Source organism: Puma concolor, unplaced genomic scaffold (genome assembly GCF_028749965.1).
Source record: "Puma concolor isolate L17-30 unplaced genomic scaffold, mPumCon1.1.hap2 unalloc_scaffold_60, whole genome shotgun sequence".
Classification (NCBI taxonomy): domain Eukaryota; kingdom Metazoa; phylum Chordata; class Mammalia; order Carnivora; family Felidae; genus Puma; species Puma concolor.
Window position 1 is genome coordinate 182,499 of NW_028240270.1, and position 27,141 is coordinate 209,639.

Here is a 27,141-nt window from a genome sequence, read left to right on the forward strand (position 1 = left end):
TATGTCGCATATACATATAGCAAACGTTTCTTCAAGTCTATGGCTTGCCTGTTTTTTTAACGTTTATTTATTTATTTTGAGAGAGAGTGTGTACGCTCATGCGCGTGCAGAAAAAGAGGGAGAGAGGAATGCCTGGGTGGCTCAGTCGGCTAAGCTCAGGTCATGATCTCGCGGTTCACGAGTTCAAGCCGTGCGCCGGGCTCTGTGCTGACAGCTTGGAGCCTGGAGCCTGCTTTGGATTCTGTGTCTCCATCTCTCTCTCTCTGCCCCTTGCCCACTTGCACTCTGTCTCTGTCTCTCTCTCAAAAATAAATAAACATTAAAAAAACAAAAGAAAAAGAGAGGGAAAGAGAGAGAATCCCAAGCAGTCTCCACACTGTCAGTGCAAAGCCTGACTTGGGGCTTGAACTCACAAACTGTGAGATCATGACCTGAGCCGAAATCAAGAGTTGGATGCTTAACTGATTGAGCCACCCAGGTGCCCCTATGGCTTGTGTTTTAAATCTCTTAATGGTATTTTTCGTGGAGCAGAAATTCTTGGTTTTAATGCTCTTCAATTTATTGGCCTCTCTGTTTGTGGTTTACGTATTTTGTGTCTATTTTTAAGATCTCTACCCAAAGCTGTGAAGACCCCTGTATTTTCATCTAGAAGCTTTGTTGTTTTACCTTTTGCAATTAGATTTATGATCCACTTGGGACTGAGTTTTGTGTATGGTGTGAGGTAAGAGTCAAAAGTCACGTTTTGTCCATACAGATATCGGACCGACTAGCACCACTGACTGAATGTGACTGTATAAGCCATGTAGCTGTATAAGTGAGGTCACAGTCTCCATTTTTTACTATCCTGAAGAGTCTTCAGGGCCCAGAATGTCAGAGGACTCTGAAGGTTTTGAGCCGACAACTGTCAACACCCTGAAGGGTAAAGAAGAACGACTCCACAGCCCCTGGCTTGAGCTGGAAGCAGGGGGCTACCCCTAGGGTCTGGGGCTGCGCGCCCTAGTAGGATGCCACAGAGTGGCGTTGACCAAGCTGAGTTCACTCCCGTCCAAGACCTGACTCGTGTTGTGTCTCAGCTCCGACATCCTGTCTTGCCAGGGTCCCAGAGCTGATGGGACAGGGCAGCTTAACTTGTCACCCAAGCTCCTCGGCTCACCGGGCGTTGCTCCTCTGGCCTCCGGCAGCTTCTGCCACCGCAGGCTCCTTTCAGCCCCAGGCGTTTCCATTTGCCATTCCATCTGCCCGGACCCTTTCCCAGCTCGCCCCTTTTCCTCACCCTTGTCTCCGCCTTCCCCCAGCACCCTGTCCCAAAAGCACCGTCCCCAGTGACTCCCTTTCCCATTTGCCTGCTTCACTTGATTTCCTGCCTCTGGACTCGAATATCGGCTCCGTGATACGGAAGAGCATGTCTGTTCCCTTCTGTAAGGTCAGCTCTGCACACCGTACCTGGGTGAGTGCAGGCGTAATTAACGGCTCTCGAACTCTCAGAGACTCTCGAGATGCCAGCTTGGGAGTTTACGCTGAGAAGTAGGCCGCCAAGTGCATGGGCTGGGCTGGTGGGTCTGACCAGGGCGGGCTCCGCCTCCCCGCAGGCCTCAGGGGACTCAGGTGGCTGAGAGCCCACAGGACCCACTCATCCCTCCCCTAAGTAGATAGTCGCTGGGCACTCCCGTGCAGCCCACCTGGTGGACCCCCGGCTCCACCCCGCGTGTCACCCCTGTGAGTCTCATTTTCCTGTGCTTCTGTCACTTAGTCACTGCCATTTATTTGACACTTTGGTGGCGTGGGGTGGGGGTGGGGGGGGTGAGTAGAGGGTTCTGACTGTCAAGTCGTATAACCATGAGAGCCATTCAGTCTTTCTTTAAAAAAGAAACAAAAACCATTATTTTAAATTCATTCACCACAGAGGCCCTGCTCTGGGCCAAGCACCATACTTGGTACGGTGATGGAACAGGACGGACAAGGGCCCTGCTCCTTGGGGACAGACACTGGATCAGGCAAGTCATTACCCACATCATAATTACACTGGTGACAAGTGCCAGGAAGGAAAGGGGCCGGGAGTGGGGGAGCTAAGGGGACTTCTATTTGTGGACTCCGGGGGGCTGTGAACGGATTTCTCAGTTGCACTCCAGAGGACAGTCTGGATTCTAAGACTTCACCCAGTGAAAGTGGCATTCCTCTGTCTCGGGCCCCTCGTGGCAGGTGCTGCCATGGCTTTGACCCGTGGTCTGTGGCGGTTTCCTCCACCGTTAGAGCGGCAGGGAACTGGCCAGATGTGGGGGCTTGAATGAGCAGAAGGTAGGAAGGTAGGTGGTAGGAAGGGGGAGGGGGAACAGTGGGGTGCTCCCCCCACACTCCGCTTGGTGACCGGGGGCCCTGGCTGGGGCACAGCTACAGAGCTCCGTCCAGGCCTGTGTGCAGTAGCTCCAAGGACCCAGTGTTCCCACTGGTTTTGTCTGTTGTCTAAGAGAACAAAAGATGTTTCCTGGAGTATCATTTCCTGGGGGCTGACCTGTGGCCGCTGGACCGAGTCTGAACACTTCCCGATCGTCTCCCTCACCTCCTTGGAGAGAGGAGCCCTCACCAGTGAACTTCTATCACCTCACAATTCACATTTGTCTCCTTCCTTCCAGTCCCCTTGCCCCAGCCTTGTTATTTTATGCCAAAGACGTTTGATACTCAAGAATTATTCCCTCACCTGTGATAACTCTGTGCCAGGCAGAAAGAAGAGTGGCCATTGCATACAGCTTGGTAGGTGCTGGGTGGGGTGGGCAAAGAATGCCGTGGGAGCCCCGAGGAGTCCCTGACCCAGCTAGGCAGCGGGAGGAGTGTAGGCTGGGAAATAGTCAGGAAAGCTTCCCAGAGGAGGTGATGGACGGCCCCTGAGCTGAGTCTTAAGGAATAGTGAGCTGGGAGGCCGCAGGACTTCCCAGGTGTGTGTGCCAGGCTCTGTGGGGCTCCTGCCCATTTTCCTCGGGGAGCTCCCCTGGGTCTCTATGGCCCAGGCAGGCTTTGTTCAGAATCTTGTGTTGCAAATGCTTCCCAAGTAGCCACCCTGATTGACACATTGTCCTGTCACTGACTGAAGGAAGCACCTGCTAATTCCGAGGGTTTTCAGAGGGAGCCCTGGAGCCCAGCCCTGAGGCCCCGATACTCCCGACTCAGAGTTCTCCACTCTTGGCTTAAGGTGCCAGAAAGCATCTGAATGGATTAAACTGTGCAAACCAATCCCTCTAGGGCAGCCCAAGCCTTACTCCCCTTCCGCGTCTACGGGAGCAGAGAGGGCAGTCTCATTTAGGGGGTGGAAATAGCAACTTCAGGGTGAGGCTGGTGACACTTAACAAAATAGCTGGGCTGGACCCACCTCTCGTGTGAGTCACTTCCTCTGTGTAGACAGCCACTTAGGGCAGTCCAGCCAGCTTTCTTCTTGACTCTGCTCATCCATGCTTAGGCACAGAAAGGCAGGGAGTGCTTGAAATGGGGGAGGGGGGAAGCTAAAATCCCTTCCCACAATTCTGTGACCCCAGACCCACCCCACTTCTCCCACTGGTGAGCAGCTTCAGTCTCAGCAACAGAAGGGGTCCTGGGTCCTGCTCACCCATGCCTCCCTCATCTCAAACCCTATAAGCAGGGCTGACAAACTGTAGTCGCTGGGCACTAGTGACTGGTGCTGGGATGATGGGATGTCCACCTGCGACAAAATAAAGGTAGACCCCTTCCTCACACCATACACAAGAATTAACTCAAAATCAGTTGGAGACTTAGGGGAGCCTGGGTGGGGTGGCTCAGTCGGTGAAGCCTCCGACTTCGGTTCAGATCATGGTTCGTGAATTCGAGCCCCACGTCGGGCTCTGTGCTGACGGCTTAGAGCCCGGAGCCTGCTTCCGATTCTGTGTCTCCCTCTCTCTCTCTGCCCCCCCCCCCCGCTGTCTCTCTCAAAAATAAATAAACATTAAAAAATTTTTTTTAATAGGCAAAGAATTCGAATAGACATTTCTCCAAAGAAGATCTACTGGTGTCCACTGAGCACGTGAAAAGATGCTCGGTGTCATTGTCCTTAGACACTGGGGAAATTGCAAACCCAAACCACAAGACGGTACTTCACACACGTGAGGATGGCTATAATCAAACAGATAATAAAAACGTTGGAAAGGATGTGGAGAAATTGGAATCCCCATATGTGGTGGGAATGTAAAATGGTGTAGTCACTTAGGGAAAGAGTTTGGAAATTCCTCAGAAAGTTAGACATAGTTACCGAATGGCCCATCAGTTGCACTCATAGACATGTACCCAACGGAACGGAAAACATAGGTCCACACAGAAATGGTTACGTGGAGACAGAGACAAACCAAACAGGGCCTTTTGGTGAGGCAGGCCTTCTCCTGAGGACGCCCAGGGACTGGAGAAGAGGGGAGGGCCATGGTCAAGTTGGTCAGCTCCGTGAGGCCGAGGCCCGGAACCGAGACGTGGAGGCGTGCGTGCGGCAGCTGCAGGAGCGGATGGAGCTGCTGCAGGCCGGGGGAGACGCAGCTGTCACGGGGGTCCCCAGTCCCCGGGCCACGGATGCACCTTCCCATATGGCCCCCCGGCCGTGGCTCTGGGCCAAGGCCCGCTGGTGGGGCCAGGCCCCATGCACCGCCGCCACCTGCTGCTCCCTGCCAGCCTGACCTATCGGAGGCGCGTTCCCTGCTCCTGTTCGCCGTTGCTCTGGCTGCTGCCGCCGCCTTGGGCTGCACAGGGTTGGTGGCCTGCGCCCACCATCTCGCCCCGGTCTGGCGCCACCCGGGAGCCGCCTTCGCCCCCTGAACCCTAGGACCCCAAGCTGGAGGGTTGGGTGACCTGAGCACGGCGCAGAAGCCATTCCTACCGCCTCCCCGTTCACACCGCCTCCCAGCGTGGGTCTCCGGCTGAGCTCCAGCCCTGCGATCCGGGCCCGCCCCCTGGCGGCCGGGGAGGGAGGAGCAGGGGGCTCCATGGAGGCTTGCAACCAGGAATGCTGCAGTTGCTGCTGGGGAGAATGGCAGACCAACCACCTACTAACTCCGGCCTGGCTGAGGCCCCGCCGTGGATGGGCAAACTGCGATCTAGAGGAGACAGCAGGGCCAGGGCTCGGCCATCAGTTTTTCACCCTCCACGCGCCCCCCGCCTATCGGCTCGCAGACCACAAATCCCTGTGCATGAGGCCCTACTATCCCGGGAATGTTCTCTTCCCGCGGCGAACGTCTAGTGCGAGCCCCGCCCGCCTTCTCGAGAACCTTTTGCTTTCGCCAGCCCCGCTTTTTCGGGGACTCGCGCGCCCTCCTCACGTATGTAGCTCTGGGGGCCACAGCAGGCTCCGCCCGCCTCGGCAGTTTGGGTATTTATTGACCTGTCCTCCGACCCGCCAAGTTCCAGGACCCCAGCACCCTAATCCACGTTTTGGATGCACTGAGACCCCGACATTCCTCAGTATTTATTGTCTCTCCACACCTGGGACCCCACCCCCGATCCTCGCGAATAAAAGGCCCTCCAGTCTGCCCAACAAAAAAAAAAAAAAAAGAAAGAAAAAAAAAGAAATGGTTACGTGAATGTTCGTGGCAGCATTATTCATAATTGCCCCAAAGCAGAGACAACCCAGATGCCCATCAGCTGATGAACGGACAGACCAAATGTGCTACATCCATACCTTGGAATACTAGTTAGTAATAAAGAAATACCGATGCCTGCCACAACATGGATGGACCTAGAAAACCTGATGTTCAGAGAGAAGGCAGACACAAAGACCACATTTATAAGATTCCTTTTATATTGGGGCACCTTGGTGGCTCAGTTGAGCGTTCAACTCTTGATTTTGGCTCCGGTCGTGATCCCAGGTTCGTGAGACTGAGCCCCACGTCAGGCTCCACACTGAGTGTAGAGCCTGCTTAGGATTCTGTCTCTCTCTTTCTCTGCCTGTCTGTCCCCCTCCCCTGCTCATGCTGTCTCCCCCCCATACACCCCAAAATAAATATACATACAAATGAATAAAAAGACAAACCATAAATGAAGATTCTGTTTATGTAAACAGAATGGACAGATCTCTAGAAACAGAAAGTAGATTAGTGGTGGCCTAGAACTGGAGCGGTTGAGGGGAAATGGGAACTGACCGCTCCCGAGCACGGGGTTTCTTTCTGGAGGAATGAAAATGTTCTGAACTTCGTGGTGCTGGTTGCACAACTCTGTGAATACACTGAAAGTATTCAGTCGTGCACTCTAAATGGTTCCTTTGATGATCTGTGAATTGTGTCTCCATCAAGATGTCTGTAAAACAAAACAAACACACAAAAACCTTCAATCACCACCTGTGTCTTCCCTCCCTTCCCACTAGAAGAGCAGGAGCTGGATTTCAGAGGATGACTTCTACCGGCCTCCCCAGGAGCCGCCCGCAGAGAGCCCTTCAGAACACTCCGTGGCTTCTTCCGGAGGGACTCCGGAGTCCAGGCCTGGGCTCCTCCGGCATTTTTCTCAAGGGCCAAGGAAAAGCCACTCCACGGGGGCCTTAATCCAAGCCTGCGTGCCTTCCCCAGGAGGCCGGCCAAGCAGGGCAGCGGCGGCCCAGGAGCACCAGAACTTCAGGGTGGTGCACCGCAGGCAGATGGGTAGGTGACCGCAGGGTTCCAGTGACCTTGCCGCGGGGACAGTGCCTTTCGGAGAGCAGTGCCAGAGCCCTCTTTTCCATTACTGGTTGGGTAGTGTATTCTCACGAGCAAAACCTCTTCCCAAAATGTAATCAGGAACACCCTTGCTGAGTAATTCAGGGAAGCATTTCAGGAAAAGTGCTATATTTTCTCATGAGAGCTCCACAGTATCATGCCCCCAAACCTGTTTCATATATTGAAATACTGAAACTTCCCCCCCCCCGCCCCCCGAGGTCGTGTGACTATGCACGACTCTGGGTTCTGCCTGTAGCTCAGAGCAAACCCTGCCTCCGGAAGGCGTTTCAGTGCCCCTTCCCGAGACCTCTGTCTTCGATGGTTTGTTTAACAGCTCTGGTGGGGGTGTATCAGCTCTGCCATCTGTTAGCCGTCCTCTGTGCGCTGTTTACAACGAGGCCAGCTCGAGTTCCGCACCCTGTGCAATTCTAAAAAGCGTTCAGTAACCATAAGCGAATTTCTCCACAACCCCCACAAACAGAAAAGTCTGCCCTGGAGCCGGTCTCTTTCTCACTTCATTTTCTGTTTGCCGTGACCCAGCAGACGATTCCGGCCAGGTTCCTAGCTCAGGAGAGCCCTGGTCTCCACACTGGCTTCTTTTAGGTTTTTCTTGTAGTCCGTGTAACCATGCCAGAGAAAGTGTGCCTCATGCCTAGGCCGTCAGGTTCCCTGAAGGGTAGGAAGACCCTATACAATTATCTGAAATCTCCAAGGCTAGTTCAGGCTGCGGAAGAGAGAACTGTGCATCCTTTGGACCCCCCAGTTGCTGGCAGAGCCCTAGGAACCAGGGAGCATAGAGGGGTGTGTGGTGTCCAGGCACACGCTCATTCAGCGGGTATTTATTAAGTATCTGTGCTGTGCCAGGCTGTTCTGGGTGCTGGGGACACAGCAGGAAGCAAAGCAACGTCCCTGTCTTCACAGACTTCTTATATCCTAGTGCAAGAGGCAGGGAAGAAGGGAATTAACAAGTAAATGTATAGTATGGACTGGTGATAATAATTGCTGTGGAGAACTTGGGGAGTGCCGGGGGGGAGCGTACTATTTCATATGGGTGGCCAAGGAAGCCCTCACAGAGAAGGTGACATTTGAGGAGATGTGCAGGGAGAGAGGCAGGAAGGCACGGGCCGACCTGTGTGGCTCCAGCAGGGGAACAGATGCAAAGATCCTGCCATGGGCACGTGCCCAGGAAACCAAGGAGATGGGAAGGGGGTAGTTAGAGATGAGGGCGGAGTGACGGAGGGCCTCGCGGGCCACAGAAGGGACGTTAGCTTTCCCTCCGAGGGAGATGGCAGTCATTGCAGGGTTTGGGGCAAAGGGACGTGATCTGACTTCCTTTAAATGGGGAGTCATCCTGGCTCGTATGTTGAAGGACCTCAGGGGAGAGAGACCAGTCAGGAGGCTCTCGCCACAAGCCAGGCCAGGGGTGACAGCCGTCGGAGCCCGTGTGGTAGCGGTCGAGGTGGTGAGAAGCAGAGGGTTCCGGATGTGCCAGCAGAATTCGCTGACGGGCTGCGTGTGTATGTGTGTGACAGAAAGGAAAGGTTTTTAGCCCAAGCAGCTCGAAGGATGCAGTTTGCCATTTATGAGATGAGGGATGTTGGGAGAAAAGCTAGTTTGCAGTGGGAGGGGCAGGAATTGATTTTCGGGCATGTCAATTTTGAGATGCCTATTAGATATCAGCCATACATGGCACAGGTGGAGATCTGAACCTGAAGTTCAAGGGCAAGGTTCAGGCTGGACATAAACGCTGGGGAGCTGTTGGCATAAAGCCCTGAGCGTAGGCACGATCAGGTAGGAGGCGGGTGTCAATGGAGAAGGGGACCCAGGACTGAGCTCTGGGGTGCTCCAATGTTGACATGTCAGGGAGAGGCGGAGGAGTGAGCCCGGGGGACAGAAGAGTGGCCCGTCGTGGCGGAGGAGTACCCAGAGTGGCCCCTCAGCAGCCGTGTGAGGGAAGTGTCTCATGAGGGCAGGAGGGTCTCAGCTGTGTCCTGAGATACTGATGGGTCAGGCCAGATTGGCACCAAGGATTAGCCTTGGGATTTGGTGACAAGGAGGGCATGGGGCTTCCCAAGTGCCGTTTCAGTGGAAGGAGGGGACAAAAACCTGACTGGAGCAGATTCAAGATGGAACGGGAGCAGGGGAACCAGAGACAGTTGTGACACCTCCTCGAGGTTTTCTGTAAAGGGGACAGAGGAACAGGGTGGTAATTAGAAATGTGAGTGCCATCAAGAAAGCTATTTTTAAAGATGGCAGAAATAACAGCGTGTTTGTGTGCTGATGGGAACGAGCCAGGAGGGAAGGGACAAAGCAGTGACACGGTGGGGGGCGGGGGGGGGGGCTGCTGGAGAGACGTCCCTGTCCTTGAGTGGGCAGTGGGGAGGGGTCCCCTGTGCAGACGGAGGAGTAGGCCTCAGACTGAGCCGGAAGTTCATCCCCGGTGACAAGGGGGAAGTCTGAGTGTGGGTACAGATGCCATAGTGAGGGCTCTGTGGAGGTAATTTTTTTAGTCCTTTTTTTTTTTTTTTTTTCTCAGTAAAATTCAGGAACAAGGTCAACAGCTGAGGGTGCGGATGGGACGAAGGCACTCCTAAAGCGTTCTCGCGGCAGCCCCTGTCCCCACCCGCTGCAGGGCCTCGGGAGGTAGAGGCTTGGCCCGCCGTCTAAAGTGCCTCTTTCTGCCCCCAGGGCTGTCCAACCCATTCCGGGGTCTCATGAAGCTGGGCACCGTGGAGCGGCGGGGGGCGATGGGCATCTGGAAGGAACTCTTCTGCGAGCTCTCCCCTCTGGAGTTCCGCCTCTACCTGAACACCGAGGAACGCACCTGCGTGGAGAACTGCTCCCTGCTGCGATGCGAGGCCGTGGGGCCAGCCCACGGCGACGGCCGCTTCGAGCTGGTCTTCTCTGGCAGGAAGCTGCTGGCCCTGCGGGCCTCCTCCCAGGACGAAGCCGAGGACTGGCTGGACCGGGTGCGGGAGGCCCTACAGAAGTGCCGGCCCCAGCAGGAGGATGAGTGGGTGAACATCCAGTACCCGGAGCAGCCCGAGGACCCCCCAGACGCCCCCCAGGGTGGCCTCCCCTCCCACCCGGACCCACCCACTGAGCCCGAGACTCTCCAGGGCACACAGTTCTGTTGGTCCTCTGCCCAAGTTCCCGAGCCAGACGCTATTAAAGAATCCCTTCTGTACCTGTACACGGACAGGACCTGGATGCCCTATATTTTTTCCCTATCCTTGGAGTCTCTGAAGTGCTTCCGAGTGAGAAACAACGAGAAAATGTTAAGTGACAGCCACGGAGTTGAGACCATCCGAGACATCCTGCCAGACACGAGCCTCGGGGGCCCATCCTTCTTCAAAATCATCACGGCCAAGGCCGTCCTGAAGCTGCAGGCCGGGAATGCTGAGGAGGCCGCCCTGTGGAGGGAGCTGGTGCGCAAGGTCCTGGCGTCCTACTTGGAGAGGGCCGAGGAGGCGGTGACACTGGGCGGGAGTCTGGACGAAAACTGTCAGGAGGTGCTGAAGTTCGCCACGCGGGAGAACGGCTTCCTGCTGCGGTACCTCGTGGCCATCCCCACGGAGAAAGGCCTCGACTCCCAGGGCTGCTTCTGTGCAGGTGCCCCCTTGCTGTCCCGCCACCCCCAGCCTGCCCGCCTCACTCTGCCTCGGGTGGGGCTCCCGATTTAGGCTCTCTGCCCTGTCCTGGCTCTCCACGAGCGTCCCCATGCCACCCCTGGGATGTTGCAGCAGACGTAGCCTCTGCTCCTCCCCAGCACCCACCGAGGCCAGCAGCCCTGCCGAGGGTTGGGACCTGTGGGTGCACAGCTCATCCTACTGAGTGCTGTGCAATAGAACATTCTCCGATGGTGAAAATATCCTAGATCTGTGCTGTCTAATATGGTAACTACAAGCCATCTGTGGCCCCTGAGGACTTCAAATGTGGCTAGTGTGACTAAGGAACCAAATTTTCAGTTTAACTTAAAGGTATTTAAATTGAAATGGGCGCCTGTGGCTTGTGGCCACCGTACGGGCCAGCACAGCTGTATATATTGTTCTGCAACTTGGTTTTGTTCTACTGAGGAATGTATCATGGATATTATTCTACGTCAGTACATCTGCCGTATCATTACTGTCCTCAAGTCTGATCCTTCTGTGTGGGACCACCGGGCCAGCTGCTTTATTTGGATTATTTAACTTAGTCCTAACAATAACCTGTCCTGTGGTGAAGCCAGATGAGGACCTTGACGGTCCTAGAGGCTCGCTCTGGCCGTGTCCCCGCAGGGCCTCTCCACCCCATTGCTTTTCAAGGCTGTGAGATATTCCATGGCTCACGTTCCATTTTTAGCTCTTCTCCCCGACCCAGACCCCTGTTTCCATCACCTTCGGTTCTCCAGGGGGACTGTGAGGACTTTGCCCTGCCGCAGGGTGCCCTAGCAGGAGACGCAGCTGCAGGTGGTTTGAGGACCATCCTGTTGGCTGGAGCCTGTGGGACCGGAGGGAAAGTCTGCTTCGGGCATCTGGAAGGAAGTGGTCTGCGGTTTTCTTCCTGCAGAAGACATTTTCAAGTCCCTGCTCACTCCCTCCTCACACCCGCCAACCCCTAACACTCACGCTCTGAACTTTCCGCCTGTGGGTGTTGGGCTCGTGGAGGAGGCCAGGCCCCCCAGGGCTGGTGAGGAGGGTCCCCCAGTGGGTGTGAATGCTGGCAGGGGGCGGCTCTCACTGTGCCTCTCACCCGCCAGCCCTCAGGCCGAGACTGAATCTGGGGGCTTGGGCTTCCTTCCTGCTGCAGGCATGGCTTTGTGGCCGGGTGGATGCCCACCGCCGGCATCTGGCTGTATTTCATGGTTCACAGGGCACTTTCAAAGCCTCATCTCATTTAAACTTGGTCATCACCCCCACAGGAGAGCAAGGAGCAGCTGAGTTTTATAGATACTGAAATGGAACCTCGTAAAACCTCGACGAAGGTTAGGATGAGGCAGCTATTAGGCAGAAGAGCCAGCCCTTCTCGTCCCAAGGCCAGAGGGCCTCTTTCCCCTGGCCCTGTGGGAGGCAGGCATGTGCTCAGGATCTGAGCCCCACTCTGACTCCCACCGCCCGCCGCTGTGGAGGGACCTCCAGCAGAGGAGCTGAAGCCGGACCCTGCACCACTGTCCAGAGATGTCCGGCCTGTCTGACTCCAAGCTGGCACCAGGCAGTGTCCAGACGGTCCTGCCTCCGGTTGGCCTCCCCACCTACTCCCTGCCTGTCGGCCGGCCCCATGTCCCCAGCTCCTACCCTGCTTGCTGAGGCGCTGACTCGGTTGCTTCCGTTTCTGGGCCCCAGTGGAGGGGTGGGCCTACGGGAGGTTGGCATTGGTGAGCAAGCAGTGGGAACACTGAACACAGGCAGCTAGGTAGAAGAGGATGTGGGCTCTAACACCAACCCAACCCAAATCCGATTACCGGCTCTGCCACTTAATCGTCCTGTGACTGGGCAGGTCTCCTGACCTCTCTGTGCACCGACTGCTTCGGCTGCAAAATGGCAGCAATAATTGTTAATGGTGTTTTGTCGTAAAGACTAAGTAATGGGGTTGTTTCTCAGCGGTGGGCATGTGAGTGACGGTTGTTTGATCTTTGTGTCCTCCTTGTATGTCTGCCCCTTCCTTAAATAGCAGGTCCTTCTGCCTAGGAGCTTCTGCGTTGTCCCCAGACTCTGGCCCCGCCACTGCTCACTCTCCTGCCGTCCCTCTCCCCAGGCTGCTCCCGGCAGATTGGCTTCTCGTTTGTACGACCCAAGCTTTGTGCCTTCTCTGGCCTCTATTACTGCGACATCTGCCACCAGGACGATGCCTCGGTGATTCCGGCCAGGATCATCCACAACTGGGACCTCACCAAGCGCCCGGTAAGCCTTGGGCCCAACCAGTCGTGGCCACACAGGGCTGAGGAGTGACAAAGGAATGGTCGCTCCCCTTTGTTGCTGCTCTTTGTGTGGAGGAGTTTGGCTCTAGGGAATTTAGGGTCACTGGTTCAGGCCCCATGATGGTGGGAGGGCCAACCAAGAGAAAACTGTGCTGCTGGTCTGTAGCCCCTGGGCAGAACTCTGTCAGTGCCTGCCTCGTTCCTCAGGTGGAGGTCTGAGGGTGGTTCTCTGCAGCTCCCATGGCCATGGAGAAAACTGTTTAAGGCACCAGCAACTAGAGAGAGAGAAAGAGAGGGAGAGGAAGAATAGATAAGGAAAGATAGTTAGGATAGATTATATTTCTAGATGGATGGGGGATGGGTGGGTAGATAGTTGTGAATAGATAGATGGGTGGATGGGTTGGCGGGTGGATGTAGACAGATGGTTGGGTGAATGGATGTGGATGGAGGGATGGGTAGATGGATGTGGACTGATGGACGGGTGGATGGATGGGTGGGCTGGCCAACTGGCTGTACTTCCCCTTGGAGCAGTCAGCCTTTTCTGTATATTTGTTTACATACATTTGTAAAGTTGGGATCGTTCTGGACTCATACTGATTTATAACAGGCTCTGTCCACTTGGTACCATTTAGTGTGATTTAGTCTTGAGTACTTTTTTATGTTCACCAAATGCTTTTGAATAAGATGTATTCTAAGATCTCTCTTTTCTTCTTCTCCACCTGAGCTTACCCACCTACCTAGCTATGTTACCATTAGCAAATTATTTAACTTCAGTTTCCTCATCTATAAAGAAGGATTAATAAGTATCTGCCTCAGAGGACATTACAGGAGATGGCACCCGCCAGTCTCTTAGAGCCTTACATCAGTGCCCTTTCTTTCTCCTGAGGCCTGCCACACCTTCAGCCCCTCATTCACTTAGTCAGAGCCTGCCTGGAGGAGCACAAACTTGGCTTTCTCCCAAAGGCACAGATTTCTGCTTAAGACAGACACAGAAGCACAAAGAAGAAGCTATTTGTTTCTCAAGACCCAGGCCTATTGGCCATGCAGTCTTGACGTGTGGATGTGTCGTCAGAGCACAGGGAACGTGACTCTTAGATTCCGTGCCACCCCAGCCTCCACCTTGCTGGGGACCGGAACCCCAAGGACATTAGCTTCACTTTGGCTTTTTGTTGGTTACCTTGTCCTCACTCCTGCCCTCAGTGGTAAGTATTTAACTAACTGCATATAGAATATTAAACCTCAGAACCGCCACAGATGCAAATAATTCTTTGGCCATAAAACACACTCGCTATTTACAACATCCGGACAACTTTTTTTTTTTTTATTTTTTATTTTTTGCATTTATTTATTTTTGAGAGAAAGAGAGAGAGAGAGAGAGAGCACGAGTGGGGGAGAAGCAGAGAGAGGGGAAGACTCAGAATCCAAAGCAGGCTCTAGGCTCTGATCTGAGCTGTCAGCACAGAGCCCGACATGGGGCTCAAACCCGTGAACCGTAAGATCATGAACTGAGCCGAAGTCGGACGCTTAACCGACTGAGCCACCCAGGCGCCCCTGCATTATTATTATTATTATTATTATTATTATTATTATCATTATTTTAACCTAAACTCAAAATAATTCCGTAAGAGATGCTTTTCTTTTCCCCACTTTATAGACAAGGAAACTGAGTCACAGAGGTTAAATAAGTGTCACAAGGTCCTACTGGTAGGCAGTGGTAGAGCCAGGATTCGAATTCAATTCTGACTTGAAAGCCTGACTCCTAACCACTGCATGGTAGTTGATGGTGGAGACCATCTCAGATCCTCCGGCCTTCTTATTACACCAAGGAGGAGACTGAAGGGGAGAGAAGCTTCTTGGTAGTTAATGAGGCAGCCAAGTGTGCAGAGACAACACCTCAGTTTAGACCCGGGCTCTGCTTTCTGCAGGTAGATTGGATAAGCCACTTTAGCTTCTCTGAGCCTCCATTTACTCATCTGTAAAATGGGGGTGGTGACACCTCCCCCATTGAATTGTCATCAGCCCGAAGAAAGGATATGGTTGAGATCCGCAGCCCACCGTCGGGCAAATAGTAGGCGCTCAGTAACCGGCTTTGGCATTAGGGTCAGGGCCGAGGGTAGAACCTGTAACACCCTGTCAGTGGGAGAGGCTGGGATTGATCGCTCCCCTCCACACGGGGACTTGGGGGAGCCCTGGTTGGTGCTGCTGGCCAGAGCTTGGGGTGGGGGCGCTCGGGAAACCTTGTTAAGCTGTGTCTGATCTGTAGTTTCCTGTGGCTGGAGCCTGACTCAGACAGTCACCTGGTTCCCGGGTCGGCGCTGGGGCAGTGCCTGTTTCTGTTAGGCAGGAAAATGGGGGCTGGGAAGACAGGAAATAGTGGGAAGGATCTGTAGGCCCGGGGGGAGAGGGGCATTGACCCAACGTGGCCGGGGAGGGACCGCAGCTAGTGCCTGGGAGGGAGAGTAGGTTTGGGAGTTAGGGCAACTGGGTTCAGATCTTGACTTTTATGAGCTGTGGACCTAGGCCCGGTCACATCATCTCTGGTCCTCCATTTCCTCATCTGTATAATGAAGATGGCACCGCTTCCCTTGGACGGTGGTGGCAGGGCGGGTGAGTGGGTGGGTAATACTGTGCCTGTCGCAGAGATGCTCACCGAACGGCCATTCTGTCCCGCCCCCCCCCCCCAACCGCCACCGTCTGCCGTCTGGTGGTGTCCCAGATCTGCCGGCAGGCTCTGAAGTTCCTGACGCAGATCCGGGCCCACCCCTCATCAACCTGCAGCTGGTGAATGCCTCGCTGTACGAGCATGTGGAGCAGATGCGCCTCGTCCGGAGGAGACGGGAGCAGCTGAAGCTTCTGGGGGATTACCTGGGCCTGTGCCGAAGTGGGGCCCTGAAGGAGCTGAGCAAGAGGTGAGCGTCCCGGACACACACACACACACACACACACACACACACACACGCATGCAGCTAGTGCCCGCCCAAGACGCCCCCTTAGGAAAAATGCCAGAGCCGAGCAGAAATCACCTTCCCACTAGGTTGGGGAAATTACCGCAAGCTTTGGGAGTGGTTTTTATTTGTTCATGTATTCATTCATTTACTCGTTCATCTAACAGTTATTTACTGAGAACATACCAAGTGCTCAGCACTGAGCCAGCTTTGTGAGCTCCACACTGAGCAAGGTAGACCCGGTCCTACCCTCTCACAGGGAAGGCAGATGAGTAAGCCTAGAGCTACAACAGCCTGTAGAGCTGCTACAACAGCCTAGAGGGAGCTAGAAGGGAGGCAGGATGCCTGGAAGTACAGAGGTGAGCCCTCTAATCCGGAGTGGAGGAGGGCAGAGCCCGGAAGACTTCCTGGAGGAATGTACATATAAGATGAGCCTTGGAGAATGAGTCAGAGTTAGAAAGGGGAAGACTCAGGAAAGAGTGTTACAGATGGAAGGAACGGTGCGCTCAGGCCCTGAATGAAGGCCCCATACGAGGGAAGAACAGAGAGAGCTCCTGGGCGTGCAAGGAAGGAAGAGGGGCGCTGCCAGGACCCCGCGCTGCTCGGCCACGTGGAGGCCCCCCAGGCAGGCGCACGCGGCGCGCACCCCGAAGTCGGTGCCCGCGCGCGCGCACTCCTCTCCACTGGGCCCGGCAGCCCTTCCCTCCCTCGACACCCAGCAAACAGAGGTTGCGGGGGGGACTGGAACTGAGGGTCCCCAACCACGTTGGAGCAGGAGGGCAGAGTAGGAAAGGATGCGGGGGGAATAAGGGAGACCAAAGGAGGAAGGACTGAGGGTTTTTTGAGGGGGGACCACCTCGCTGTCTCAATTCCTCGGATGAGTGGCCTAGAGCCAGCCAGGCTGGGCCAGCAGGGCGCTGGGAGGCAGTGTCAGCCTGTGGCTTTGCTGGGCTAGAGGTGGGGGCGGGGGCGGGGCGGGGAAGGCCAGGTGGCAGGGGCTGTTTGGAGAAAGGAAGGCTTTCTGGGCCCAAGGGAGGCCAAGTCCGACGCCTGCCCCGGAGCCCGGTGTACTTGATTTGGCTTTTCAAATATGCACTGAGGCGTCGTTCTTGCCTTGAGAGCTGAGTTATTCACACCCACTGGGCCCTGCTGGATAAGAGCACCAGTGAATGCAGGACTGGTAGGGAGAGCCAGCTAGTGCGCTGAGGTTGCACAGAGAGACAGTGACCCCTCGCCGTTTTCTGGGTGTGGAACTTTTAGTCCCCGCGCAGGAGAGGGTGACAGCCTTCTGGTTCCAGGCGGGGACGCAAGGAGCTCCGTTTCTCAGCCTCCCCTTGGGCTGATGGCTCGGAGCCTGGAGCCTGTTTCCGATTCTGTGTCTCCCTCTCTCTCTGCCCCTCCCCCGTTCATGCTCTGTCTCTCTCTGTCCCAAAATAAATAAAAAACGTTGAAAAAACAATTAAAAAAAAAAAGCAGCTGTTTATTTGTACCCTTATCTCACTTCCTTTCCTAGACCGCGACCTCTCTTGAGGGCAAGAGGAACCGGTTTCCCCACAGCACACAAGACACGGTTACCACTCATTCATTGGGAGTTTATTGGAAGGATAAATGGGGGGGGGGGGGGGGAGTAGTAACCGGACATATTTGACATAGGAGATGCTTGCGCACAAGAGCCCAGCGGAGCGCAAGCTCCAGACCCACAACTGAGCAGCTTACTGGGAAGCAGAGCGAGAACAGCCCCCCCAAGCCTGCCTCCGCTGGGGAATGGCAGGTGTACACCAGCTCTCCTGCAGCTTTGCTCTGAGGACCTCACGTCCCTACTTCTCCGACTGCCCTTGTCAACGCCTGACTCGATGCCGAAGCCCGCCCCCCTACCCACAACTATGCTTCCTCGTCCCCGATCTGCGGCAGTGCCTCTGACTACTCTTAGCCTTTTTGTCCGGGCCTCTTCTCCGTCGCCCTCCTCTTCTGTCTCCATCACCACCGGCAGGGCGCGCGCCGGGGCAGCCCTGGCCGGCAGGAGGGGGCGGGTCCTGCGACCGGGAGCCGGCAGCCGGAAGCCGGACGGGGGGGGGGGGGGGGGCCGTGAGGACGTGTTCCAGGGAAGCCAGGGCCGGACCCGGCGGGGCCGGCGACGTGGAGCCGCTGTACCAGCAAACGCACAAGTGAGGGCCGCGTCGGGGCACGGGCGGGGGCGCAGCCAGGCTGGGCGAGGCCGGCTCCCCTGGCTGGGGCCTCGGGCGCCCGCCAGTGTGGAGGCCGAGTCCTTCCGCCGGGGCGCTGCCGGGGGCGGCTCGGAAGTTCTGTCTCTGGCGGGATGCCCAAGTCGGCGGCGGATGGAGGGTCCGGCCTGATGCGTGGGGACGTTGGGCCGGACGGCTCATGGGATCTTCGAGGCCGCGACTACCTGCTAAGTAGACTAGGTGAAGGGAAAGTCACACTTACAGATGATAAATTGTTTGTCCAGCACCTGCCAACTCACTGCTCTGGGTTGGTAGAGATGGTGGGAGTCAGGGCCCCTACACCTAGTTTACTATTCACTTGGAGAGCCCAGGGACGTCCGAAAAAAATCTAAGGTGTGGCAGGATTGGATGGAGTGTAAAGGAACAATACAAACGGAGTCTTCTTTAGTTTAGAAAGAGCCATCATTGAGCTAAGGTCGTCAGAATAAGTTTCATTGTAACTCACAGCTCCTAAATGACGTCGGCCCCAACTCTTGATTGACACTAATCTGTTGTTGCTGCTACACTTTTTTCCCTTTTCTTTTGATTTGGTTTATACCAGAGACCATAATGATGAAGTGTTTGGTTTGAGTGCAAATATAAAACCTACTTTGTAACAGTTTTAAAACGGAGCCCTTTAAAATAGGGAGCCCTATTCTCATATAAAAAGTATAAGAAGGGACGGGTCGCCTGTGTGGCTCAGTCGGTTGGACATCTGACTCTTGATCTCAGCTCACGGCTTGATCTCTGGGTGGGGAGTTCAAGCCCTGCGTTAAGCTTCAAGCTGGGCGTGGAGACGACTTTAGAAAAAAAAATTTTATATCTATATGCATTCTAAGGTCCTTCTTGGTCCAGAACTTTGAAGTCAGTAGCTCTGAGGAAAGGTGTTTCCCCTTCCATATCCCAACTCAACCTCTACCGATTGCAATTCTGTGTTAATTTTTTTTTAACGTTTATTTATTTTTGAAACAGAGAGAGACAGAGCATGAACGGGGGAGGGTCAGAGAGAGGGAGACACAGAATCTGAAACAGGCTCCAGGCTCTGAGCTGTCGGCACAGAGCCCGACGCAGGGCTCGAACTCACGGACCGCGAGATCATGACCTGAGCTGAAGTCGGCCGCTTAACCGACTGAGCCACCCAGGCGCCCCTCAAGTTTTCTAATTTATTCAACGACCATTTCTGCTGCTCATAGACTGAGTTTTTTACTAATGATAATACTTTTCATTCATATAATCTTGAGTTGGTTCTTTTTATTAGATGTACTGTTTACCTCTATCTGAGGATATATTAATGATGCTATTCTAAATTTTTTATAGTGTTTATTTTTGAGAGAGAGAGAGAGAGAGAGTGAGAGACAGAGTGCAAGTTGGGGAGGGGCAGAGAGAGAGGGAGATACAGAATCTGAAGCAGGCTCCAGGCTCTGAGCTTCAGCACAGAGCCCAGTGCAGGGCTTGAACCCATGGACTGCAACCTGAGCCGAAGTCGGATGCTTAACCGACTGAGCCACGCAGGTGCCCCATTAATGTTGGTATTCTCAAATCCTTTTGTGTTTTCTCTGTTAACTGTGTCATTGACTATAAGCTGTTATATTTGTTTTTTATTTTCTGTCCTGAATGGAATTGGCTTTCTCACTCCACATGGTCATTCCTGAGTGCAATTTATCTTTGTAGTTGAGATTTGACTTGCTTCTGTTTTCTGGTCCTAAGGAAGAGGTGAAATGAACCACGGGGCTTGTTATTGGTGACAGGTCCCCCTGAGAGTTAAAGAAGAGGTGGGAGGTGACTTCTAATGGCTAGTCAGAGTGTAGACCCTTCCTCCAGGGTTCTGGGACCCTGCCCCCTTCTAACACCAATGGCTCCTGCCTGGAAGAAAACACCCTTTGCTGCCAGATCCCAGGAGGAAGGATGTGGGGTTGATGTGCTGTCCTTGGTCCTACTGCAGTATCCCAGCTAATCACCCTGTAGGTGGCTCCAAGGCATTTCTGGTGGGGAGTGTTTGTAGAGCTACTCCCTTGGCTTTGAGCTAAGGTTGTGGATTTTCTAATTGTATCTTTTCTAATCATTCTTAGGGACTTTGGTGGAGTTTGGAGTTTGGTAGAGACCTGGCATGTTTCAATCTGCCAGCTTGAAATAGCACAACCTCTTAGGAAGGCAATTTTGTACCCCTGTTAAATCCTGGAGAAACTTAGGCAAATGTGTACTAGGATATAAACAGAAAAATGTTCAAAGCAGCACTGTTTATAATAACTAAAAATTAGAAAAATCTAGTATCCACCAACAGTAGAAAGAACAAATAGCGTTACACGGGTATTTACTCTATACATATTAAACTGAGCATTTATGTTATGTGCATTTTATGCACATTTTTAGTTCTCACAGATACTTTTTGGTTGGGGAAAAAAATTAGATGGCTTTACTCGTAGCACTGATATGGTTATAAATAGGGCTTCCACAATAAAATTTGGGAAAAGAGAGGAGGAAGTGGCAGTTCTGTCCATGTTTTTGCCACTCAGGGCTGGATTCTAACAGAGATTTTGTGATCCAGAGAGTAGGCATTAAATGTACATTTTGGTGTGAAGAGTGGATAGGGGTGTGTGTGTGTGTGTGTGTGTGTGTGTGTGTGTGTGAGAGAGAGAGAGAGAGAGAGAGAGAGAGAGAGACAAAGGAGTATGTGAGAAGAAAATATTTGAATCAAACAGCAGAGGTCGCCATCCCTACATTAAATAAGAATTAGTGTATTTGGTGGCACCATTACCCAGGTTTCTCTCACATCTAGCGGTCCTGTGTAGCAAATAGTTGTAGTTATTTTGCATTTTGACCCAGAAATGACCTTTTCATTTTGCAGAATTCTCAGTGAAAATTATCTGACCGAATTACGTAAAGACACATTTGAAGGCCTGCTATCCCTCCAGTATTTGTAAGTTAATCAGTTCATCATTTATTATGAGTTTTTAGTTATATTATTTATTAAAAAATACAGGGTTCAAATTAGATAATTGCAACAATTTCTTCTAACAGTAGAATTCTGTAACTCTCTCTATTAAATTGTATAACTCTGTAAGTCTGTGGGGACCCAGCCCATCTCTAGCATTAAATACCTCCTATGCGTTTTCAACTTTTTAATTTTATAGACAAGATCTAGGAAAAAGCCCTTCAGTTGTAGAGGAAAAGGGGTAATGAGGTCTGAGCAATTATGGACACCCATATGAACCTTGTTATGTAAGTGTTCATATACCATCTGCCTTTATTTATATTTATTATTTATGGCCCATGGATCAAATCCTGTGTATGGTCTGTCTTGATACAACCTATGAGTTCAGAATGATTTTCATGTTCTTAAAGGGCTGTAAAAGAGAAAAGAAGAGAGAGAAACAGAGAATATGTGACAGAGACCGTATATGGCCTGCAAAGCCTAAAATATTTACTGTGTGGCCTTTACAGAAAAGGTTTGAAAAAGTTGGCTTAGTAAAATGAGAGGAATTGAAGTTAACCTCAAATTGTCACCTACAAGACAAGAAAATATAGAACACTTACATTAATTTGAATGCCATTAACCCAGAATTTTTAAATAATTTAATCTAAATGAAATATTTAAATATGAAATATTTAAGCAGGTGAATTATGTAAGCAGTATTACCAAGTACATATTAAATTATCAAGAGAACAGATTAGGGATTTCAGTGTGGGAAATTTTATTAGTTTATTTTTTTATTATTATTTTTTATGTAATTTATTGTTAAGTTAGCTAACATACAGTGTGCTCTTGGCTTCAGGAGCAGATTCCTGTGATCGGTGTGGAAATGCTTATGCCACCATAAAAATAGATGTTTAAAATGATGGTTAAGGGGTTGGGGCTCCTGGGTGGCTCAGTTGGTTGGGTGTCTGACTTTGACTCAGGTCGTGATCTCACAGTTTGTGGGTTCGAGCCCCGTGTCGGGCTCTGTGCTGACAGCTCAGAGCCCGGAGCCTGTTTCAGATTCTGTCTCCCTCTCTCTCTGCCCCTCCCCCACTCATGCTCTGTCTCTGTCTCTCTCAAAAATAAATAAACATTAAAAAAAAGATGGCTAAAGGGCACGTGGCTGTCTCAGTCATTAGAGTCTGCAACTCTTGATCTCGAGGTTGTAGGTTAGAGCCCCATGTTAGGTATAGAGATTACTTAAAAAAAATGAAATCTTTAAAAATATAATGATGGTTAAGTGGTATAGTTAGAAATGTTTACACTAAACAAACATCAGAAATGCCTCTAACTTTGCTAATTACAGAATAAACATCTCTCCAGCCTCATTGTCAAGGAAGAAATGTTTGCATATATCTCTGTACATTAGACATACAGAGATACTAATGTTCTTTGCTATGGAGGTTCAGTGTTTATTCTTTGCCCATGCCATCCAAAGCTGTGTATTTCATTAATCCTTTTTTTAAAAATTTTTTAATGTTTATTTATTTTTGAGAGAGAGAGAGAGAGAGAGAGACAGAGTATGAGAGAGACAGAGTATGAGCAGGGTAGGCTCAGAGAGAGAGGGAGACACAGAATCCGAAGCGGGCTTCAGTCTCTGAGCTGTTGGCCCAGAACCCGATGCGGGGCTCGAATTCATGAACAGTGAGATCATGACCTGAACCGAACGAAGTCAGATGCTCAATCGACTAAGCCATCCAGGCGCCCCTCATTAATCCTTATTAATGATGTGCTTTAGAAAATAGATTCTTCTTGCAAATGTAGAAGGCTTAAGGGTAGTGAGTAAAAGGAATCTCATATGACACTAAAAATAGTCCTTCAAATTATCAAACCTTCCAAGTCTTAGGGGACAACCACTTTGTATTGGTCTTCTTGGCTACCTCTGCCATCTGGGCTCCAAACGTTACAAACACAGTTTGGAGAAAAACAAAAGAGACAAACTGCGCAATGGATTGGGCCTTTCATTATTTCTACTATGAGGTACTTTGTAAGCCAATTATTTCATGTTAGGTGAAGTGTTCTCATTCATTCATTCAAAAAAAAATGTGAATCAAAACCTAAAAAAGAATGTGACAGGCCCTATGCCCAGTACCATAGGCACGCAGATGGTTAAGACAGGCTTCCCACCCTTGTAGGAACTCATGATTTCACAGGGAAAATAAACAGAAGCTTAAACCATAACGCATAAGCACTAAATGGATGATGAAGCACTGACAGAGTGCAGAAGCGGGAGCCACAAAGTCATAAAACCACATTTCTTTTCAGTCATTTTGCTCCTTCTACTCACTACCCAGCTGTTAATTTATTTTATAAATATTTGAGTTTGTTCTTTGTCCATGCATCAGTTTTAAACACAGTAGACAACGCAGATGAGCAAGACTAGTCCATACTTTCATGGAGTTTATGCCCAGAGGAAATGGAATGCCAGAATAACTATATTAAGAAGAAATTGGGGCACCTGACCGGCTGAGTCAGTAGAGCATGCGACTCTTGATCTCAGGGTCGTGAGTTCAAGCCCCAGGTTGGGCGTGGAGTCTACTTTAAAAAATTCAAAGAAGGAGAAGAAGGAGGAGGAGGAGAGGGGGAGGGGAAGAAATGGATTTGGGCAATGAGAAGTATAAGTTGTTTTTGGAACATAGAAGAGGGGGGAAGACTTCAAGTTGGATCAGGGAAGTTACTAGAGAAATGCTGTTTGAACAGAACCTTGAATGGCTATGACGTGTCATCGGATAGACATCTTGGGAAGAATATGCTTGCAAAATAGAGTGAGTGAAAGGCAAAATGCAGGAGAAATTTCTTTGGTATCTGTAGAGTAGGAAACTAGAGCCAGATTTAGGATTTTGAAGGCCTTGGATAATATGCCAAGCTACCGTGTTATCACAGCAGTGCTCTAGGACAAACTTTAGACTGCACCAGGGTCACTTGGAGGCCTTGTCAGGACACAGGTTCCACCTCCACAGTTCCTGATTCACTCAGTCCGGAGTAGAGCTGAGAATTTGCATCTTGAGTAAGTTCCCAAGTGACTCTGATATTTGAGAACCACTCCTGGAGAATTAATCTGGTGACTGTGTGCAGTATAGATTAGAATGGGAGAGACCAGAGATGACAATGCCAGTCAGAAGATGGTGGTACCCATGTAGGTGGAAAGTGAGGGACTCGGCTGAAATCAATGGAAATAAGAGGGTCAACTATAATCAAGAATGGGTGTTTCCAAATAAAAATCCAGTACCATGTTGTTTTTTTGTTGGCCCCACTTGCAACTGAAGCAGTTGATAAATTCATAGAGCGTTTAGGCAATGTACAACCAAAAATAAATTTCTATTAATATGATAATATAATTCTGAGTTCGTTCAAAGTTAGGTATTGATTAGAGGAGTAACTTCTTTTCAAGTTAAATGAAAAGGTATCTTTTATCTCTTCTGGTATTGACTTGGTGTCGAGAAATACAACTAAACCAGGAAGGTGTGCTAATGTGAGAATATCCCTTTTAATATTAGAAATTATATGTGGAGATCACAACTTTGAGCTCATAATTTAGAAATTGATGAGGCCACAGAAAGTCATTTAATCAATTCTTCTGCTCTCAGGAAAGATTACTTCCAAGATCTATCAAGATCTATAGTTGTATGTTTTATGTATGAAGATCACAAAGGTGAGACTCTTAAGAAAGGTGAGGGCAGGGTTAGGGGCTCTGGAAGGTTCAAATAACAATTCCTAATACTCAGAGTTTAGCCAAAAGCTACTTATTCAATACTATCATCCTACTAATTAGATAGCTTAGAGCTAATTGAGGCAATATTTTCCTTTTCCTTTTCCTAGAGATTTATCCTGCAATAAAATACAATCTATTGAAAGACGTATATTTGAATCCCTACCTTTTTTGCAGTTTATGTAAGTTACAAATATAATTTCATTGTATTTGGAATTTTTATTAAACTTAATTGTAAACCTCTTTGTTATTCATTTTGAATGAATGAAACTTTATTAGTCGAAAGCTACTAAAATTATGTAGCAAATCTTTTTTGTCTGTGGCAAAGTTTGGTGTGAGAGTTATTATAGAGATCAGAGTGAATCGTTCTAGAGCAGCAGTTCTCTGCCAGGGTGCTTTTGCGTCCAGGTGACACTTGGTAGTGTCTAGAGACATTTTTGATTGTCAGACTGTAGATGTGCTGCTGGCATCTAGTGGGTGGAGGCCAGGGCTGCTGTCACACCCTACAGTTCACAGGGCAGCACCCCCCCCCCATAACAAAGATTATCCAACCATAAATCTCAACAGTGCTAAAGTTGTGAAACATTTTTCTAGAGAAATAAACTTACTTCTCTAGAAAAAAATACTTACTTAACACAAGTATTTATTGAGCATTTACTGATTTGTATCTAATGCACCACATGTATAAACATGAAAGTATAAATCTTTCATGCAAATATTTTTTTTAAAAGGCAAGCATCTTTCATAGTGAGATTTCTTTAGTGTATGGAGATTGTATTGTGGTTATGTTTCGTTATCTATAAATTAGAATCACTGCCAAAGGATAAATATTCTGAAAATATCTTGTTTTTCTTCTTCGTTTGTGTCTTGTTTTTTTTTGTTGTTGTTTTGTTTTGTTTTGGTTTTTTTTTTTTTTTTTTTTTTTTTTTTTTGGTGTGTGTAGAAATCTTGGTTGCAATTTACTCACCAAACTGAACTTTGGAACATTTCAGGCCTGGCATGGAATGCAGTTTTTACACAAGCTGTAAGTGAAACAGAAAATGAATACATGTAAAAAAAAAAACCAAAAAAAACTACATGTAAAAATATCATACAGTGATTGGTTAGGTGTGTGTTAATAAACCCAGTATGAATTCTGGAAAGTAGGTCTTAAAATCCATTTTTTTTTTCAAATGAGGAAACTAAGGTACAAAGAGGCCAAGAGACTTGTCTTAACTCCTAAATGGCACTCTCTGCCCTCCCTCGTACCCAGCTTTGTGTGGGCAGTGAAGGCCCCAAGCAAGTAACACCCAAGTCAGTATTATCATGGGAATTCGTGACAGTGATGCTTCCCCAAGGTGTGCGTGGTCCTTGAAATCCACTTCTGAATTTAACTTTGATTCTGGCTCACGTGCAAGTTTCCTGTGCAAAAGAGAACTGCGAAGAACTAAGTTTAGCACAGAGTTCTCCAGGCAGCAAAAGGTGTGGGTGCTTCCTCAGCCATCAGGAAAGCAGCAAGAACTCCTGAACACCTGCCACAGGGCACTGCTCTCCATGTGCTTTCTTTCCTGACCACTCTTCAGTTAAGAAGTGTGTGACTCCCTTTCAGCAGGGACATTCTGTGATTTCTCTGTCAAAAAGCAAATCATACTGGGCATGTTCAGTGGCCTGAGGGGGATGTTGAGACTCAAGGTTGAAGACCCTCCACTAAAGCAGACGCTGGAAAAGACTGGCTCACTGTCTTGTGGTTCAGAAATCCGATTTCACAGCTTATCTTCCGTTAGATGAAAGTGTTTACGGTGTGTCTGGAGCTGGAGTAAGTTCCTGCGGGTGCCCAAGAGCAGGGGCCTCCTCTCTCATTAATTTGCTGATGCCTAACTTGGGGAAAGAATACTGAGGGTCAGTTTTTTGTTTTGCCAGCATGCCAGAGAACGGGCTCATTGAGTTTCTCCACCAAGAGGTTTTAGTGGTGTCAATATAATGTCTTAAAAGTCACCACCTCTACTAAGCATCTTATAACACCAAGAGTCTCTTCTAAGAATCTGAATTTCATAGTTATGTAGGCAATACAGGACAAAATAGGGTGGAATCCGTTGATAACAATGAATGAATTCATTGAAAAACAATCCGTGCCACGCGCACTCTATGTCGACAATGTACTAAGTACCGGGGGTACAAAGAATATACAGGGACTGTCCCCAAGAATCTTTCATACTGGAAAAAGGAGAAAAAGATGGCCTTTTTCTTGTAATTTACTAAGATATTTGTAAACTGATGGAAACCCCTGTCTTGCCCGACTGAGATCTCTATCAGTTAACCATTTGTTTTCTTTCCTTTCCTTTGTCCTCCAGCAGCCAGAATGACACATATCCCACCTGGGGCGGGGGCATGTGCTAATTTGTATTTTGCCCTCAACTTGCCCCATGCTCCCTCATCAATCTTACATGACAGAGAAAGGTAATTAAAGAACCAGAGCTAGCTGGTATTGAGAATAAATTAATACTCATGCCATGTGTGTTATGCCCAGAATTCGTGATCCCCAAATACCGCCAGGGAGCCGAGTCCGGTGTAAAAGCAAAAGAGCCTTTATTGGAGCTAGCTCGAGCTCAATCCCCTACCTGCACTGTCGAAGCTGTGAGATACCCGGGAGAGAGAGCCAGTTTCAAAAGGACAAAGGTTTTACTGGTGCCTAGTGGCAGTTGGTGAGGTAATGGCTGCGGCCTCAGCTGATTGGCTGGGGAAGGGTCCTGGGGAAGAGTCCTGTTA

The 27,141-nt window shown here is 50.3% G+C and overlaps 1 long non-coding RNA gene and 1 pseudogene across 1 annotated transcript; one reads left to right on the forward strand and one right to left on the reverse strand.

Moving 5' to 3' along the window:
* Window positions 1-25,443, forward strand: part of LOC147571110 (pleckstrin homology domain-containing family M member 1-like) — a 48,308-nt pseudogene extending 22,865 nt beyond the window's left edge.
* Window positions 25,283-27,119, reverse strand: LOC147571111 (uncharacterized). Its single transcript, XR_015247697.1, has 2 exons — window positions 26,114-27,119; window positions 25,283-25,418 (listed from the first exon to the last, which is right to left on the reverse strand). It is a non-coding gene; the product is annotated as an uncharacterized LOC147571111 (long non-coding RNA).
* Between the last annotated feature and the right edge of the window lie 22 nt (window positions 27,120-27,141).